At 44.7% G+C, this 7,032-nt stretch overlaps 1 protein-coding gene across 1 annotated transcript in view; it reads left to right on the top strand.

Moving 5' to 3' along the window:
- Positions 1-1,047: 1,047 nt before the first annotated feature.
- LOC122379543 (serine/threonine-protein kinase/endoribonuclease IRE1-like) overlaps positions 1,048-7,032 on the top strand; it is a 343,804-nt gene continuing 337,819 nt past the window's right edge. Inside the window, exon 1 of the mRNA XM_043361827.1 lies at positions 1,048-1,130. The gene's annotated coding sequence lies outside the window, so the exon portion shown is untranslated. The remainder of the gene's footprint in view (positions 1,131-7,032) is intronic.

The raw sequence follows: 7,032 nt of genomic DNA, 5'->3' as shown, positions 1-7,032 counted from the left end.
AGATAGGAAAGTCCTTGCTACATTTCTCGACATTATCAAAACATCTTTTTCCAAACATACCTATCAACATCCTGGAAATATGACTTAGCAATATATTGAGGTTCCATACCCTTGACAAGGCAAATGCACCAACTTTTAAACCAAAACAACTTTACCAACTTTTAAATAAATTTGTGACTTCCACTCCTACTCCTTTACAAAAAATCTGTTGTTGCCTGCTGGATCGAAAAGCGAAAGAGCGCCCTCGCCCCTTCCGTGAGACCTGCACAAACTTACCAGGAGTCTGCAGTCAGAACACGACACCGTATTCATATTGAAAAAGGGCATAGCGTATAGAAGAGTAGCGACTAGCGTCTCACTGACCTTAGGCCAAACTATTTCACTTGATGACATCCACGCAAGGCCAATGCAGTGTAGATAGGCATATCAATATAGAAATTTGATTTGTCCAAATATGTCTTTGCCGCGTCATAGTTGTAACGCACTGCGGGGAACTCCAGAGATCTGATTGGCTAATATTAGCCAATCAGTAGCATATGTTACTGGAAACTGTCATAGTGGAAGTAAATTGGTAGCTGTTTCAGCTACCAAACTGATGAAGGAAATAGGTAAAATTGCTTATTTTACACGAACACCTGTCATACGCTAATCAAAGTAGAGCTAGTGAAAATGGCATTATCCCACAAAGGAAAGCCAATTTGCCACGTAAGCCACCATGAATAGATTTGCTGAGCTTGTCATCACGTGTTTTTAACAAAAACAGTCAATGAAATTATGTAATTTACGAATTTCTAGCACTCACATGCATATTTTCGTCTGCACACCGAATTGCGTCCAGGATATTGGTCATGGCGTATTTCTCGGGAACCCTCTGTTAGTGGAAATTCCACTATCTGGCAACTAGCCCTATGTAAACGCGGCTAGTTATCGTTAGACCAATAGAACATACATACCGGGCCTCTGTCTATCTGAGACGCTGTTGCACGGGACTGGTCTGGTCTGATAACCGGAGTCACTGCAGCCCGATAGTGGCTATCTGGGAGCGGCGTCTGCTCAGGACTATCGGGGTGGAAGCTCAGACAGACGACGCGGCCATCCGTCAGACGCCCGCTGCTGCCGACCCGTCCTAGGTAAGTCATGGGAACAGAGCATATCCAGTCAACTTTCTTTGGGATAGATGAAAGTGAGCACGAAGCGAGTCTATTGAGCCATAGAGGAAACTTATGTACGAGTATGCAACGGCAACAGCTACGCAAGAAAAGGTTTTTGACGAATGGGTAGCGTGTGCGCTGTCGTCCTAGCAACAATAACGGCTCTCGCGAGATTAAGCGGTAGGTTTTGCACTTTTACATTTCCGTTTATATCTCAGAAACTAATCGATCTACGACGAAGCCATTTTACACGATCATGGCCGGCTTGTTACCTAACAAGTCGATCGCATCTTCAACACTTAACCCGCGCGGGGCTGGGGGGTAAATTTTACCCCCCCTCGCGAATTTTTGCAATATCTCAAAAACGGCGGCGCGCAGCGCCGCCAAACTTTCAGTACCTTTTCATATATCAATTTGACACGTTCCCTGAGAATTTGAGCGAAATCCGTCGGAAATGTTTTGAGAAATTGACGTTTTAGTGACGTCATGTTCGCCATTTTCGCCTCAAAAGCGGCAAAATTTCAAACGCCGCTAACATCTTCATTTTTAAAGGAATCAAGACGCAACAAAAAAGGTTATACGTAATTCTACTTTGTCTATCAAATGGCTATCTCGGTTTTTTGAAAATTTCAGATTTTGGCCCAATTTTTTTTAAGAAAACTGACTTTTTGGAATTTAAAAAAAAAAATAAAATCCAAAATTTTGAGTGTATCGAAAAAACCGGAATATATGTCAGAGAAGTGGTCTATGCGCACCTACATACCAATTTTTAGAAGAATCGGTTCAAAAATGTGGGAGTTATTAAAAGTTTTATGACGTCACGACACACAAAATTTTTGAAAAAGATTTCTTTGGAAGTTCTAGACCTCGTACGGAAACAAAAATAGCACCATTCGATTCGCCGTGAAAACTGCATCAGATATACACCTTTTTAGGCCTTAACAACCAACTTCAAAATTAAACCTCACTTGACCTGACCTCGACCTGACCTTGACCTGAAATTCATCCAGAGGTGGTCCATATCACTTATTGAGTATGCCTATTGAATTCTATGAGTAAAATGACCCATAAAACATGTGTCGCACATGCCCTTTTCTATATCTTGTTTTTCGTGACCTGACCTGACCTGACCTTGACCTTGAACTCTGATTGATATTGTATGCAATGAATATTGTCCTGGTAGCCTAAGAACACGTTTTGGGCAATCAGTCTCAGTCCATGACTCCATTCTTCGGCAACTACGGTGCAAGGCCGATACTGTAGAAACTTCCAATTTGTACCCTTGACCTGACCTTGACCTTGACCTCAAACTTTAAATTAAGTACATGTTTTTAGTTGTTCGTGATGAGATCTTTCGATTGGCGTTTGAATTTTCCAAATCGGACCATTAGTTCGGGAGATAACAGGGGGGGGGGGAAATTTACCCCCCCAGCCCCGCGCGTTCGGCTGGAGACCCCAGCCCCGCGCGGGTTAAAAGCTTAAGACGACGAAGCTATACCCTGAAGAACGCTAAATGTTCTAGGTGCAAAACCTACCGCTAAAACCCGCGAGACCTGTACCTAAGCGTCGCAATTTCGAATACTGCTCGTACAGCCCACCGCTAAAGAAATTTGTGGTTTTACCAATCTCAACGGATGGCTTTGACCGACGATTTTTTAATGCGAACTGATTGAAAAGAAGACGTCAATAGATAAAGTTGTAGCTGCAAGGGTGAAGATACATGTAAGCTATATTTAAAGTCTCGTTAGTCTGGTTAATCGTTCCTAGGCTTCAGAAGCAGAACATACCCATGACTGAAACCACACATTACTTCTTCTGTGGACTGTACGTATTAACACGCGCACTGCAGGGGGGGGGTTGTTTTCAACCCCCCCCCCTCTGGTTTTTTCGCTGTAACTCAAAAGCCAGTGAAGCTACGACTTTGAAACTTTGTATAGCTGTTTATCAAACAATTTTACATCACCTCTGAAAAAAATTAGTGTTAGGTCATGCAAGGTCAGGTCACCAGGTCACGATAAGTGACCTCACCTCATAAAAAGTTTGACGCTGTGCTACATCCACACCATTTGTCTGATTGCTATGAAACTTTCAGAAACATATTATGAGACCATAAGGAACATTTTGTATATTTCGAAATTTTTATTTTTGTGACCTTAGGTCAGGTCACTTTTTGGGGCCCGGCATGCAATTTCGGACATAACTCGAGAAGTATGGGACATAGAAACGTCATTCTTTCACCATCCCGCTTATTTTATCAAGACGCGTCGATCAAGATGCAACTTGACCTAGTTTGGTCAATGTTTAACCTAACATGACCTCGATCTCAGGTCACCAACGGTTTTTCTTCAATAACTTTTGATTGAATAGAGGTAGAGACTCCGTTCGACGTTTATCGTGTTTGTCTCGTCAATGCGGATCGAATGATATGCAACATGACCTATTTCGGTCAGGTCATGACCTTCACCTGAGGTCAACTTTTGAACTTGACCTTTCGAGGTCATATTATATACCATTCGATGCGCCTTGACGAGCTAAGAACGATGGTGTGTGAATTATTTCTCTATCTCTTTGGGAAGAAAAGTTATTGCAGAAAAAACATTTCCGGAAAATTTGCAATATTGATCTGACATTACATGACCTCTATAGGCACCTTAGGTCAAATATGAGGACAGATTAGCGAAAGAGCGTTTCAACAGCTATCGAATGTTTTTTTTTCGCAACTTTCTAGCTCATCTAGTTCCCGAGATAAAGCGGGAAATATGGAGGGATGTCGAGATCGCTAAAAATCGCAACATTTTGAGTTTGGTGACCTCTGCTGACCTCGTTTTTGACCTGACCCAAAAATGATCTCAGTATTTCTTGTAGATCTCATCTCAACCTGTCCAACGCCGTTTACCGCTTGTCGCTACGTTGCACCGTTTTTGAGATCTCAGGGGTAGTTGTTTTCAACCTCCCCCCCCCTGTAGTTCGTGTTCGGCTCAGACCCGCTGCAGTGCGCGTGTTAAGTGCATCGAGACCCGAGACCGACTAGATCGAAAATGATTGGGGTTGTTCCCAGGTGATGACAGTAAAGAGAAGCGAACTCGCGGCTCATCTCACTGTTCTGTTCCTTTTGACAGAGTCAACACCGTCCTCTGTAGTCTCCTCTGCTGTATCCCAACGCACACCAACTCATTCCTAAGATCCTGTCCGTCAGCAGATTTTTTCACCTCATCTCGCTATTCTTTCCTTACCAGTCTCCAAGACTGCACCGGCCGCGGCGGCACGTATGAGTATCCTGTGATATATGGCCGTGGATATGTGTATTGTGTATGCAGTTTTAACCCTCGCATGTGTGCGGCGTTTGCCAGCTTCTAATGTGTAGGGGGGGGGGGTCGGTTGGACCCCCCCCTTGCCGTTTGGCCCCTGATCGAGCTAGAGCTTCGCGGAAAAAACGAGCGTGTTGCCCGTGACGAGAGGAAGCCGATGATACCCAATTTTAAGGTCCTAGGTCATTGGTTGACCTTCCAGGTCAGGTCAATGACCCAAAGTCGGGAAAATCGGGACCTGTTAGAAAGTCGTAAAGTGTGGCTGCTAAGGGGTTTTTCGGGGTGCTGATCACGAATATCGTGTTAGTTTTGATCACAGATGATGTCTTGAAGCATTTAGACCAGGTCGGGTCAGGTCAGGTCAGGTCAACCAGTAGGCGTCGTGACGGGTATTCGTAGTACGTGTCAACCGCCTCTGACAGCTTCGTAACATGTTACGAAGTCACCAAAACTACTTCGTAAATGTTCAAATGGTTGCTAAATTCGAATTTAGCTCCAAAAACTAGCCTAGAAACATGTAAAACTCGAAAAAGTGACCCGAGGTCACCCGAGGTCACCAAAGGTCAATGACCTGACCTGACCTTCAGGTGACCTTGACACACACGGGAGTAACATCAAATCACATGTTTGAACGTTTGAAACCACGAAAAGCTTGCAAACACGCGGCTAGTGCGAGCCGACATACGCGAAATCGCGATTCCGGCCAAACATGGTCTCGGAAAAGAGGTCACAGGTCAAAGGTCATTTGGGTCAGGGTCATGAAATTTTCAGGGTAGGTGTAAAATTGATCAATGCGAGGGTACTGAAAGTTTCGTCGCGATCGGCCGCTTTTTACGCGAGTTATTCGCGAAAAACCATGGGGGGGGGGTCCATCCGACCCCCCCCCCTACACATGCGAGGGTTAACCCGCGCGGGGCTGGGGGGGGGGGGTAAATTTTACCCCCCCTCGCGAATTTTTGCGATATCTCAAAAACGGCGCCGCGCAGCGCCGCCAAACTTTCAGTACCTTTTCTTACATCAATTTTACACGTTCCCTGAAAATTTGAGCGAAATCCGTCGGAAAATTTTTGAGAAATTGACGTTTTAGTGACGTCATGCTCGCCATTTTCGCCTCAAAAACGGCAAAAGTTCAAACGCCGCTAACATCTTCATTTTTAAAGGAATCAAGACGTAACAAAAAAGGTTATACGTAATTTTACTTTGTCTATCAAATGGCTATCTCGGTTTTTTGAAAATTTTGAATTTTGGCCTAAATTTTTTCAAAAAATTGACTTTTTTGGGAAAATCATTATAAAATCCAAAATTTTGAGTCTATCGAAAAAACCGGAATATATGTCAGAGAAGTGGTCTATGTGCACCTACATACCAAATTTTAGAAGAATCGGTTCAAAAATGTGGGAGTTATTCAAAATTTTATGACGTCACGACACACATTTTTTTGAAAAATGACTTTTTTGGAAGTTCTATACCTCGTACGGAAACAAAAATAGCACCATTCGATTCGCCGTGAAAAACTGCATCAGATAGACACCTTTTTAGGCCTTAACAACCAACTTCAAAATTTGACCTCACTTGACCTGACCTTGACCTGACCTCGACCTGAAATTCATCCAGAGGTGGTCCATATCACTTATTGAGTGTGCCTATTGAATTCTATGAATAAAATGACCCATAAACATGTGTCGCACATGCCCTTTTCTATATTTTGTTTTTTGGTGACCTGACCTGACCTGACCTGACCTTGACCTTGACCTCTGAATGATATTGTATGGAACGAATATTGTCTTGGTAGCCTAAGAACACGTTTTGGGCGATCAGTCTCAGTCCATGACTCCATTCTTCGGCAACTACGGTGCAAGGCCGATACTGTAGAAACTTGCAATTTGTACCCTTGACCTGACCTTGACCTTGACCTCAAACTTTAAATTAAGTACATGTTTTTAGTAGTTCGTGATGAGAGCTTTCGATTGGCGTTTGAATTTTCCAAATCGGACCATTAGTTCGGGAGATAACGGGGGGGGGGGGGTAAAATTTACCCCCCCCCCCCCCAGCCCCGCGCGTTCGGCTGGAGACCCCAGCCCCGCGCGGGTTAACCCTCGCCGGACATATTGGTTTTCTACATACGCGCCGGCCGAGGGGGGGGGCGGGTACGACCCCCCCCTCGCCGTTTCGCCCCTGGTGGAGCTAGCGCGTCGCGGAAAAAACGAGCGTGTGCGCCGTTACGAGACGCAGAGATTGGTACCCGATTTTAACCCGCGCCGGGCCGGGGGGGGGGGTGTTTGAACACCCCCCCTGCGGTTTTTCGCAGATATCTCAAAAACGGCGGCGCGGAGCGCCGCCGTTTTTGGCACACCTGTTCGTGCATCTTTTCCGCACATGTTGCGAAAATTTCAGACCCATGTCACCTTAGGTCAGGTCACCAGGTCACGCCAAGTGACCTCACCTCAGAAAAAATAAGAATGCTCGTCATAGCTACACCGATTGATCGATTGCCTTGAAACTTTCAGCGATTGATTAGAGCAACAATATCTATAAAATGTTGATCTCGGAATTTTGATATCGGTGACCTAAGG

The sequence above is a fragment of the Amphibalanus amphitrite genome, unplaced genomic scaffold (genome assembly GCF_019059575.1).
Source record: "Amphibalanus amphitrite isolate SeventyFive unplaced genomic scaffold, NRLGWU_Aamphi_draft 000008F_arrow, whole genome shotgun sequence".
Classification (NCBI taxonomy): domain Eukaryota; kingdom Metazoa; phylum Arthropoda; class Thecostraca; order Balanomorpha; family Balanidae; genus Amphibalanus; species Amphibalanus amphitrite.
The sequence above is the reverse complement of the archived record's forward strand: the minus strand, read 5'-3'. Positions and strand labels throughout refer to the sequence as shown.